The 13,260-nt window shown below is 43.6% G+C and overlaps 1 long non-coding RNA gene across 1 annotated transcript; it reads left to right on the plus strand.

The window, feature by feature from the left end:
• The first annotated feature begins 200 nt into the window (after positions 1-200).
• LOC121705689 lies at positions 201-1,308 on the plus strand. Its single transcript, XR_006030862.1, has 4 exons — positions 201-213; positions 538-624; positions 862-942; positions 1,255-1,308. It is a non-coding gene; the product is annotated as an uncharacterized LOC121705689 (long non-coding RNA).
• Positions 1,309-13,260: the final 11,952 nt, after the last annotated feature.

Below are 13,260 nucleotides of genomic sequence, written 5' to 3' on the forward strand. Positions count from 1 at the left end.
GCAGAGGCTGTAGAGGCGGGCACTGCAGAGGCTGTAGAGGCGGGCACTGCAGAGGCGGGCACTGCAGAGGCTGTAGAGGCGGGCACTGCAGAGGCTGTAGAGGAGGGCACTGCAGAGGCTGTAGAGGCGGGCACTGCAGAGGCCGTAGAGGCGGGCACTGCAGAGGCTGTAGAGGAGGGCACTGCAGAGGCTGCAGAGGCGGGCACTGTAGAGGTGGGCACTGCAGAGGCTGTAGAGGCTGTAGAGGAGGGCACTGCAGAGGCTGTAGAGGCTGCAGAGGTGGGCACTGCAGAGGCTGTAGAGGCTGCAGAGGCGGGCACTGCAGAGGCTGTAGAGGCTGTAGAGGAGGGCACTGCAGAGGCTGTAGAGGCTGCAGAGGCGGGCACTGCAGAGGCTGTAGAGGTGGGCACTGCAGAGGCTGAAGAGGTGGGCACTGCAGAGGCTGTAGAGGCGGGCACTGCAGAGGCGGGCACTGCAGAGGCTGTAGAGGCGGGCACTGCAGAGGCTGTAGAGGAGGGCACTGCAGAGGCTGTAGAGGCGGGCACTGCAGAGGCCGTAGAGGCGGGCACTGCAGAGGCTGTAGAGGAGGGCACTGCAGAGGCTGCAGAGGCGGGCACTGTAGAGGTGGGCACTGCAGAGGCTGTAGAGGCTGTAGAGGAGGGCACTGCAGAGGCTGTAGAGGCTGCAGAGGTGGGCACTGCAGAGGCTGTAGAGGCTGCAGAGGCGGGCACTGCAGAGGCTGTAGAGGCTGTAGAGGAGGGCACTGCAGAGGCTGTAGAGGCTGCAGAGGCGGGCACTGCAGAGGCTGTAGAGGCGGGCACTGCAGAGGCGGGCACTGCAGAGGCTGTAGAGGCTGCAGAGGCGGGCACTGCAGAGGCTGTAGAGGCGGGCACTGCAGAGGCTGTAGAGGCGGGCACTGCAGAGGCGGGCACTGTAGAGGCTGTAGAGGCCGGCACTGCAGAGGCTGTAGAGGCCGGCACTGCAGAGGCTGTAGAGGCTGCAGCTGTAGAGGCGGGCACTGCAGAGACCAGCACTGCAGAGGCTGTAGAGGCGGGCACTGCAGAGGCTGTAGAGGAGGGCACTGCAGAGGCTGTAGAGGCGGGCACTGCAGAGGCTGTAGAGGAGGGCACTGCAGAGGCTGTAGAGGCGGGAACTGCAGAGGCTGTAGAGGAGGGCACTGCAGAGGCTGTAGAGGCTGCAGAGGCGGGCACTGCAGAGGCTGTAGAGGAGGGCACTGCAGAGGCTGTAGAGGAGGGCACTGCAGAGGAGGGCACTGCAGAGGAGGGCACTGCAGAGGCTGGCACTGTAAAGGCTGGCACTGTAGAGGAGGGCACTGTAGAGACTGTAGAGGAGGGTACTGTAGAGGCTGCAGAGGAGGGCACTGCAGAGGCTGTAGAGGAGGGCACTGCAGAGGCTGGCACTGTAAAGGCTGGCACTGTAGAGGAGGGCACTGTAGAGACTGTAGAGGAGGGCACTGTAGAGGAGGGCACTGTAGAGGCTGGCACTGTAGAGGGCGGCGCTGTAGAGGAGGGCCCTTTAAAGCAGGGGTGCCCTTCAAGTAGAGGATGGCACAGTAGACAAAGATGGTGGATGTTACATTTAGTCATTTGGCAAACCTTTTTACCCACAGCAACTTACAGCAACTGTACAAGTGCGTAAACCTTGAGATATCTTCGTATCCATTAGAATACATAATATCCTGATTGAATTAAGCCAATTCTAAAAGTACAAACGCTTTAAAAATGGTTCTGGTATAAATCAGCCAAGGTTGAAGCGTTTAAAAACAAATTGAAGTATTTTTCAGTCTGACATCTATCTAATGGAAAATATCCTCAGTAATGGGGAAGCCTCACCAATAGGAAAGCAAAATTCAAAATGAGATCCAACCAATTTCTCCTAAACCCTCATTAGGAGAAATACTAATAGATTGAGAAGGGAAGGGGTATGTTTAGATCTTAAGTTGGAAAAAAATAAAGCATTCTAAAAAAAAAGTCAAATTGCTTAACATTTGACTTCATGTGCAGACAGTGGGCTTTTATCTGGGGTGTCTATGGACTTAACTCAAGAAATGGAACCATGCTCTAAACTCTGGTATCCAAGTTAGTCATATGCCATCATGGGACTTTGCTCAGTTTATATATATATATATAAAAAAAAGGTTCTAAAGTCTGGGGTCTCAATGTGCGCCAGACACAGTCAGCTGGAGTTGGCCTTTAGGGTTTGCAGGACAATTCTAAAAGCTGTTAATTAGTTAGATATTTAAGACCAAAACTCCATGATCCTTTTTGAGGTCAAAATTTCTCATTCTTCTGTGGCAGGGGTATTTGCCATACCTTGTATGGTCAACATTTTCTTTTCCAGTGATTCCCTGATATGCGTCAGTCCCTCAAAGTTGGTCACTGGAAATACGTGTTCCGAGTCTGGTTTAGATGCAATGGATTTTAGCTCATTTTGGGATGACTGGCTGCTCCAGGCACCGCCAACCTGTCAAAGAGTTTTACCCTTTAATTTATTGTTTATTTAACCAGGAAAATCCATTAAGATTATATACATATTTTCTGAAGGAGACCTGGCAAGATCGCATGCCATTGAAGTTTGGACAAATAAGAAAAATAATCATAATAAATGATCAGTTAATTATAAAGAGACATTTCAAACAAACAAAATAATTCAGCCAGACAAAGAGCATCAGGTACATCATACTGTGCATAAAGCCACTCCGGAAAGACAAAGCAGAATTAGCATCTGACGTTAGGGGACAGTCTCAGGGGACACACATCACCTCCTGAAAAGTCCTACAGTATGTTTGAATGTGAGAATCAATCTAAAACATTTCTTTCAAAGTCAAGTTTAAGAACGAGCAAGATGAAAACCACACCAAGATCGGAGGATCAACAGGCGGCCCAAATACTAATGAAAGTAAAAAGTGTGTGAATATGTATAGCGCCTCATACCCCAATAGCGTATCTAGTGATGTTGCTTGCATCAGCCTGTGCCGCAACACTGGTGTAGCTGGCAGAATCAGAGGTCAGCCCATCTGTGATGACAATGAGGAATCTCTTGGCACCAGCTCTTGCTCCAACAGAGGAATCAAACATCTCTTGCCTGTGTAGATAAGTACAGGTTCATAAATATTACAAATCACATACCATTATGAACTCTTTTATTAACAAAAGTTAATTCAAAAAGAGTTAACTTTTTCCAGTTTTGATAAAACACATTGAAGGCAGAAAAAGTAGTTAAGTTTGTGGTGAAAGTGTAGTGCAGCAGCGTAACAGATAAATGTATCAGAGGGGTATTTCACAAAACCTAGATAAGGGATTAAGCTGGGATTTCTGCTTATCCTGGCTGAATTTAGCCTCGACTTGATGGCACATAAGTTACCATGGGGATTCATTCTGTGCACCTAGCCTGGTCCCTACCAGGCTAACAGCCAGGCTTAGTTCATTCTAATGTTAGTCAATTCAAATCAGATTGTTAAAGCTTTATTCCATTGATCTACACCACTTACTGAATGTATTCACTCTCAAAACACAGATTGTCTGTAATTGTCTCCTAATATGGTTATCCTAATAGAAACATTGTGTTTCTAGCTTTTCCTATTATTATTACACATCTTTCCTCTGCCATTGAAGTCTATGGCAGCCCATAGAACCGTCTGGTGAAAAGTTGTGAAATTTGTCACACTAATTAGGCTCACACTAATTGAGTCCCAGGATTAATTTCACCAAGTTTCGAGTCCGCACCCTGAGCGCTCTAGCGCCACCAACAGGCCAAAGTTGGACATGCGTTCATGCAACTTCTGACCCGATTTAAAAAAAAAGAAAAAAAAAAAAAAAAAAAAAAAGGGAGGTACCATTGGAATCCTTGGACCAGGCCGAGTTCAACGCACCGTATGACGTCATTTTCCGCCATGATGGATTTTCCGCTATATTGGATTTTAGCAAAAGTGAAACTAATTTTTCACAGGTCACAAATTTTGTCCGATCGTCACCAAACTTGACATACATGATCTTCAGACCAAGCCTTTTGATGTGAAAGTTGTTGAAAGTGTTGATGGCAGGAATCTGCAGAGTTCAATCTTGTCACCGTGGCTACTCCAGCCTATCCTGCTTGGCCCCCTCATCGCTGCTTGCAGCTATATTTGGTGATTTAGTGATTCTACCTATTCCTATTATTACGCAACTTTCTTCCGCAATGAGAGTCTATAGCAGCCCATAGAACCGTACAGTAAAAAGTTTGGCACATTGATTCGGGACAGTATAAAAATTAATTTGACCAAGTTTTATGCCTGAACCACAGACAGTCTAGTGCCACCAATGGGTCCATGCAATTAACTTTTGAACCGTATGTCCGATTTTGAATATCGCAACATATTTGGAAGCCTTGGATGAGGCTGAACTCAACGCACTCAATGACGTCAATTTCCACCATGTTGGATCTTCCAGCATATTGGATTTCATCAAAAACAGTTTTCACAGGTCACAAAGTTAATCCAATTTTCACGAAACTTGGCTCAAATGTTCTTCGGACCATAACTCACAAACGCATTGTTTTTTGGACCCATATGCAAAACAGGTCACCTGTAACAACCAATTGAATTTGGCGGCAAAGAGGAAGTGAACTCAGATCTCGGCAAGGCTTTCACGTATCAAAACCAAACTCAGTACTTGGGCTCAGGACCCAATTAGGAGGAGGCACAATAAATTAGGTCACTTCTGACCAATAGGCGGCGCTGTAATAAGCAAATTTACGTTTTGGCCTGTAATGGGTGATGTGTTTGGAATTAAAACATATTAGTGATGTCTATTAATTCTTTGGGAGGTCCTTAAGCTGACTGATGGCAATTTGTGACGTCAGCATCCTACCGCCATATTGGATTTAATCAAAAACACTAAAACGTTTTCACAGGTCACAAAGTTCATCCGATTTTCACGAAACTTGGCACAGACGATCTTCGGACCATAACTCACAAACGCATTGCTTTTTGGACCCATATTCTAAACAGGTCACCCGTGACAACCAATCGAATTTGGCGGCAAAGCCGCCAAACAGGAAGTGAACTCAGATTTCGGTAAGGCTTTCAAGTATCAAAACCAAACTCAGTACATGGGCTTAGGACCCAATTAGGAGGAGGCTCAATGAATTTGATGACTCTTGACCACTATGGGGGTGCTATAATCACAGGAAGTAGGCTCCTATCGCAGCAACAGTTTCACGTGTGAAAACCAAACTTGGTACTTGGACTTGGGACCCCATCCTGAAGATGCACAATAAATTTGGTGTCTTTTGACCACTGGGGGGGGCGCTATAATCACAGGAAGTCGGCTCATATCTCAGCAACAATTTCATATATAGAAACCAAAATTGGTGTATGGACTAGTGACCCAATCCTGAGGACACACGATACATTTGGTGGCCTTCAACCACTAAGAGGGCGCTAGAGATACAGGAAGTAAGCTCATCTCACAGCAACACTTTCATGTATCAAAACCAAACTTGGTATATGGACTTGGGACCCCACGGTGAGGACACACAATACGTTTGGTGTACTTTGACCACTAGGGGCGCTATAATTAGCAAGACTTTCTCGTATGAACACCAAACTTGGTACGTGGACTCGTGAACACATCCTGAGGACCTACAATAAAAATTTGGTGACGTTTGAACACTAGGGGTGCTATAATTAACAACACTTTCACCTATCAAAACCAAACTTGGTATGTGGACTTAGAGCATATCCCAAGGACACACAATCAATTTGTTGTGCTTTGACCACTAGTGGCACTATAATCACAGGAAGTAGGGTCATATTTCAGCAATACTTTCACGTATAGAAACCAAATCAAATTTAGTATATGGACTTGGGACCCTATTTTGAGGACACACAATAAATTTACCAACTTTCAACCACTAGGGGGTGCTAGAGTGACAGGGTTTTAGCTCATATATCAGCAATGCTTTCACGTAGGGAAACAAACTTGGTTCATAGACTCGGGACCACATCCTGTGAACGCACAATAAATGAAGTGACCATTGACCAGAACTTGGAGTTTGGAGAAATGGGAAGCAGAGGACTAATACAATGACAGAACAGAAGCCACCAAACAGGAAGTGAGCTCATCTCAGCAACCCTTTCATGCATCATAACCAAACTTAATATATAGACTACTGACCCCATCAGGAGGACACCCAATAAATTTAGAGACCTTTGACCTCTAGGGGGCGCTGCAATTAAGAAACATGCCTTTTGGCCTGTAGCTGCTGTTGTGTTTAGAATTAGAACACACTAGTCATGTCTGGTAATACTGTTGGAGTTCCTTAAGCCGACCCACGTCAACTTGTGATGTCATCATAATTGAGTCGGCCGCCATATTGGATTTAATCAAAAACACAAAAAAGTTTTCGCAGGTCACAAATTTCAGCTGATCCTCACCAAAATTGGCAGAGACCATCTTCAGACCATGCCTTATCAGTGCATTGCTTTCTGGAACAATTGAAAGTAGCATTGGCCTGTAACTGGCCGCCAAACAGGAAGTGAGCTCATCTCAGCAACGCTTTCATGTATCAAAACCAAACTTAGTACATGTACCTCAGACCACATCAGGAGGACGCTCAAGAAATTTGGTGACCTTTGACCTCTAGGGGGCTCTGTAATTGACAAAAATGCATTTTGGCCATTAGTTGCTGATATGCATTATACTGCAATGGAAGTCAATGGCAGCCCATAGAACCATCTGGTAAAAAAAGTTATACAATTTGGCACAATGATTGGGGACAGTCCAATAATTAATTTCACCAAGTTTCATGCCGGCACCTCAAGCGTCACCAACAGGCCAAAGTTGGACGTGTGTTCACGGACGTAACTTTTGACCCGTTGACCAGATTGTCAAAATGAGGCATCATTGGAATCCTTGGGCCAAGCTGAATTCAACACACCCCATGACGTCAATTATTGATCTCTTTGTTTAAAAAAGAGTTAAAGGGTGCAAGTGTGATCATCTCAGTCAATCTTTTATTTTTGATGTGAAACTGATGACAGCAAGTCCCATCCAGTTAATTCTAATGCGTGCGTGCAAAGGTGGGGCGGGGTGGGTAGGGGCGATTGCGGCGGTGGGTTGGCTGGGTGAGGGGGCGGTGACACTCAGCCCTGGTTCAGCCACACAAAATCAGTTATGTTTTGATGTGAAACTTGACCTTGTAACTCAGCCAATCTTGGGTTGTTTGGCATGGAACTTGTTGTGACTGCGTAATGCTATATGTCTGAAGCAACAGCATTGAGTTACATGGCAAATCTGGCCTGCTGAACCTTCTGCTTGGCCCCCACATTGCTGCTTGCAGCTATATTGTAAGTGTGCTTTTTAAATAGCTTTATAATTATTAACATATACTTGTTTTGCTTCTTTTGTTGACAGACGTTTGATGAATAGCCTAGTAATTGATTGAAAATGGAGGGCAATTTTACGAAGGTGTTGAACAAATTTAGTTATAAATCAATTCTGCCTTTGTGAAATACCCATCAGGTGAGAATACACAAGTCTTCATTTAAGACTTACACAACTTTCTTAATAGCCCTTGCGGTGTATGTGCCTCCACGACTCTGGACGATACTGTTCACCTGACTTTCAAATATTCTATTATGATACTGATTGAAGTTGACATGTTTGGTGAGTTCACTCGAGTACTGTGCAAAGGCAAACTGTGGAAACAAAATAAAAACTGCTCAGCAGATGGCACAACATCCCCTGGAAGCATAATGGATATAAGAACAGTTTATTTATAGTTTATTCAAAGCTACTGAACAAACAATAATATTGAATCAGGCATGAGTTCGACTTACTAAGGTGTTATAAGGCAGGAGACTCCTGGTCACATTCTTCACAAACGTTTTCATGATCAAGAACTGATGTGGTGACACACTCCCAGATCCATCCAGAAGGAAGACTATATCGGCAGCTGCTGAGGAGGGAAAATATCACAGAAGACATTGGTATATTAGGAGTTACTGTGTTTGGAGTTAATACATTTGACAGGTCAATCCATTTGCAATGCATTTATTATTTTTGGTGAATGTTCACAGCACAAGTATTTTGTTATTCAGTGAACTATGTTATTTGATTCACCAAAAAAATTCCAATGTTTCAAAACTAGTGATTTATGACTTACCAATTGTACAGAAGATGATTTTGAAAATGTTTAGAAAGTGCCAGTCATAATATTACAATATAGATAGCACCTATTGTTTAGGGCTGGAACTGATTATTATTTTCAAAAGTTACTCAGAAAAAAAAGTAGCTCAAGATATCATCGCCGATCATCAGAATATTGCAACAGATTCTGTGTTCTGGACTGTAGGTAACTTGTTAAGCCAGTGGTTATCAAACTTTTATTTCATTCCCCACTTTGATCAAGGGGCATGAATGATGATAGTGGAGATAACGTGTTATCCCGAGGCTTTTGCAAGTCAGCATCTTCGACGGTAGTTTATTAAAAATATAAGTTTTCGATGTCCCAAACGGAGAGCCATGCTTTATTGTTTTTAACGATCTCTATGCTACTCACAAAAATGTAGGCATGGGGACATGATGAAGTAGGTTATCCAACTGTCGTGTGTTAAATTATTGTGATTACGAGCCAGTGGTTTTCAAACATTATGCGTGACTCGGACATCTAACTAAATGCAACAGGCTCATATCGTCCTCGCATTCGCAAAATGAGGACCAGTGTTTTGTCAAATTGCAAATAGCTATTCGTTTTAACTATTTTTTTTTATGATAGTAGCCTATACAAAAAGCACTTCATACTATCTTAATCTTGGAATATGGGGAGGGAAGTGGCGCGTCTGCAGTCAGCCAAATATGAATGTAATTCTGCGGCATAAAGCAGATGTAATTGTTTATTGTACAGAAAAATAAAAATGACATGTCAAGCAGTCAATTGACTACATTGCAGTCAAGAAGTAGGGCAAATTAATTTACGAAACCAAAACGTGGGTCATAGTTGTCTAAGCCTCTATTGCGTAGCCTGTTAAAAACGTCGCCAGATAGTATTAAATCGGCAACAACATTGTTTTCTGCAGAAGCCTACCCAAGGCTACAAATTAATTCTGAACAGTTATTTCTCTACTGGCTCAATTATCACACCACTGTTTTGATTTGCGTAGTTGCGTTAACCCCAACACTGACAATAATGTAGACAGCAAATTTCGATTTCGATTTCGATTTTCGTGTAGTCAAGCCTTAAGCCATACCCAAGTAGCCTAAATCGAGGTAATGTTTAATTATGCATGATTTATTTTGTTATTGAATTCGTAGGCTGGGATTACTCTCAGCAACAATTATGTAAGGGACAGCAGGCAGAGCGATGTACAGTGGCAGAGCGACGCACAGTGGCTGAAAGTGGTACTAAAGCTTCACGCAGCTTCACGCCGCGTAATGCGCGAATGAAGTGGTCATTTGAAAGCGATGCCCACTGTAGGTATTTTATTTTGAAATACATTCTGATGTGACTGACCTATATGGGTGCGTTTGGAGATGCCTGATGAAATCAGACGTTGTTGCCACACACCTTGCATGTAGCTGTTCGCTTATTTCCTCTGTGCATGAAGTTATTGTAACCGAAAGTAATGATAAAAGGCACTCTGGGAGGACTTCTTGTCACCATGGTCAATGCATTTTTTATCTGTGAGTGTGCGCACATGCGTTACGTTGCACATTATGGCAAAGGGGCCATGCCGCTCGTTATACGTTTTCCAAAGTATACTGTATGTTGCAATAAAATAGAAATACATGAATACATTTAGATTATTATATAGCAATAATTGCATGAAATACAGCTTGTTCAGGAGTCTCGAAGCGTCCGAGTCTGAAGTCTTTTGAGTGGAGTCGCAAGTCAAGTCTGAAGTCATTGTTTTTGCGACCTCATTGTTTTAGGCTAGTGAAAAATAGTTTTCGCAAGTGCAAGGATATGTGGATTCAATTAATCATGTTTGCTATGTCATTAGATAAAATAAATGTTCAAAAAACTAACAAGTCAAAGAAAAGCTTCATGGGATGAGATCATAGAAGAAATATCTGGTGTCTCACAATGTTTTTTTTAATTTCTATGGAAATGCACTTAGTTTATCTTTTATTTCTTTGCATTGTGCAGGCTACATTCACAAATACACTGCAAGATTGGCAGCCTAGTGGCTTCTTTTCTGTGCTATAGCCTATGCGACTCTCCGTACGGCACACCCATATTCAGCATGACTCCTAACTTTGGTTGAAAGATTGCAGAAGCCAGGTTTAGCTGTGACAATATCCTGGGTAATCCTAACAGCTAATGTTATTTTACACAGTAGGCTAAAATCCCTTATTTGAAAGCCTGGTTACTAGTCGCCAGTTTGTAAGCTATGGCTATTTGCCTACTTAATGAAATGAAATGAATGCATAATGAAAAAGCTTTGTATGTCCCCTTTCTTCTTGGGTGGCATAGCTGATCTACAAACCACAAAAAGGGGCAAACATGTACATGCTGAAGGGCAAAGGGAATATCAAAATGTTTTACTTTGGCCTTTTATGGGGTATGTATTGGCAGACAGCCCTGGTAACTTACCGTTGTTGTTGACACACCTGCTCGCTTGACTGCCAAAGTAGCCTGTGCATTGGCATTCTCCATGCGTGTAGCCTGCGTGTCAGATAACCCTGACGTTTCTTGTATTGTCGTGCTGGCTGTCGGAATGATCAGCAGTACAAATAAGTTCTCTAAAATATTGGTGGGGACAATTTTGTCATCTTAAAATTTTGATTAGGACTAGTCCTTAGCGTCCCACCCTAAATCTACGCCCATGCTCGGTGTGTTCGGGGGTGCTGTTCTTGCCTTTTCCCCCTTTTATCCATACTCCCATTTCCTCCAGCCTCTTCAATGTTTCTTCTGCCAGGGCTTTTTGTTCTGGCTTAAATTCTTCTCTTTTCATCATTCCATCTCTCGACCCTTTGTTCAGCTTCTCTCTGTTTTTGGTATGCTTCCATGGCCTCTCTGGTTGTTTCCTCTATTTCTCTCCTGCAGCCTTGAATATACTCCACAAACCTTTCTCTGAAGTCCCTGTGGTTCTCTGTCATGGACTCTCTGTCTGCTTGTGGTACTGCCCACGCCAGGACTCCTAGAGCCTCCTCTGCCCATTCCTCCTTTTCCTGTCTCTGTGTTGTTTCTCTCCACCTTTTCATTACTTTTTTTATTTCGCACCACACATCTCTGCATCCCTCTCTTTGTGCCCTTTCCTCCTTTTCAGGGTCCTGCTCTTCCTCCTGATCTGAGGAGTATTGGGGCTCACCCCCTTCTCTTCCCAAGCTGCTTGCTCTCGCTCTCTGGTCTCCCTGTTTTGGTCCTTTGGGGGTGCTTGTGAGGAGTCAGTCTTCCTTCCAGTGTCCTTTTCTGGCTGCTTGGAAATCTTCCTCCACCTGTTCCTCTGTGTTCCTTACACAGTCCCTCCAGGAAGATTTTTTGAGATTGTTGCGATCTAAAATGCCTGATTTTGCGACAACTTTTCAAAAAAATTGCGATGGAAGTTGCAGCGTTTTTAGCTGTTTGTTTGCGAAGAAATTGCGAGAGGAAGTGAAAATTGCAAAAATAGTTGCGATTTTTTTTAAATTATTTTTTAATTGAGGGTAATTAAGGTTAGTAAGACCAAAATTACACTGATCATCTTGATGCTTATTAAAAAGGATAAGTAAAGGTAAATAGTAAGGGTTACAGAAAATCAAAGTAGGCCTACTTTATTTGTGTAAATACTTTGACTGGGGTAATTCACAAAGCAGTATAACCTTTCGTAGAACTGTCCAAAAAGACAGCCCCCTAAAGAGATGGCATAATGTCATATGTTTCAATACATTCATATATGTTGTAATTCATTTTAAGTTCATATCTTTTTAATAATTCATATTCTGTGACTTGCATAATTACTAATAGCCAACTAAGTATCTAGTAATTTCATATTGATTTAATTATTAGACTACACTTTTCTTTAATGTTATTACATTGGTGGTGTGTATGTCTAATTGACTGCCTGCCACTTTAAGGACGTGAGAGTAGCGTAATAACATATCTAAGTGGATTGGAATGCTTGCATCTCACTGTGTTCGGCTACGACTGGAAATAACTTTTTGCATAGTGCATTACGATATGTGGATAGAATTCGGGATGTTTTCTATGTCATTAGTTAAAATAAATGTTAAAAAATAACTCATAGAAGAGGTAAATGTCTTACAATGTTATTCATTTCTATGATTTTGGTAGCACTGCACTACACAAACTGAGCCCACAAGCTAGCAAACATGACACGAGCTAAAAAGACATCTCCAGGTGTAAAAGTTTGCCAATGGGTTGCATATTGTAGCCTACTCAAACGTCCAAGACCAAGTAGGCCTTAATTAACTTACTTTCATAGCTTAGGCAGGTTAACAACACTAGGTTGAGATGACAGATGCAAGTAAAGCAGATCATTAACGTTAGCCTTCTATTTATTGTCATCAAAACTACAGAGGAGTGAACAAGTTATAGGGCAGTCTCTGGTGTCTGCAGAAGTGTGTGGCATCTGAGTCAATATTCTGCGCGAGGGGCTGTTGTGGTAGGTGAAATTTCACGGGGAAACCATGATGATTGGTCAAATTTGCGAAAAAGTTGCAGTGTTTGGACAAAATTGCGAGGTCGCCCAGAATTCACGAGGATTTGCTGAATTTGCGTTAATTGTTGCGATCGCAACATCGCGAATTCCTGGAGGGACTGCTTACAGCCCAGTCCCCTCCTTCGTCCTGCCGTGCACTCTTAAGAGGGTGTCCAGGGAACGTCAGTCCGGTGGGGGATGTTGATGTCAGGTCAATGAGGGATGAGGTTGATCGTGCAGAGGCTCTGGTTAGGGGTTAGCCTGTTCCCTCCTGATTCTCTTTATCTCTTTCAGCACTTCTGCGCAGGTCCCTTCCAGCGTGATTCCTTTCACCACCAGTGGGGCCTGCACTGCCAGGTGTACCGTCGGGGCCTGCGATCCATATAGTGGTGCCTGTATTGCCAAGGCCCGTGGGTCCCTCTCTTCCAAGCGTCATATTATTTCCCCTCGTGGCACTTCCGGGTATAGTTTATCCTTCTCCCTGTATGGGGATGGACGCAGCTCCTCCATGGGTGGAGCTCCTGGCGCTGGTGTTTGGGTCAGGGTGTCCAGTTCCCTTCCTGAGTTTGCCTCTTCCTTCTTCAAATGCCTCTCCTTTGTCGTTTGCAGCACTTACT

The sequence above is a fragment of the Alosa sapidissima genome, chromosome 3, assembly GCF_018492685.1.
Source record: "Alosa sapidissima isolate fAloSap1 chromosome 3, fAloSap1.pri, whole genome shotgun sequence".
In the NCBI taxonomy this organism is placed as follows: domain Eukaryota; kingdom Metazoa; phylum Chordata; class Actinopteri; order Clupeiformes; family Clupeidae; genus Alosa; species Alosa sapidissima.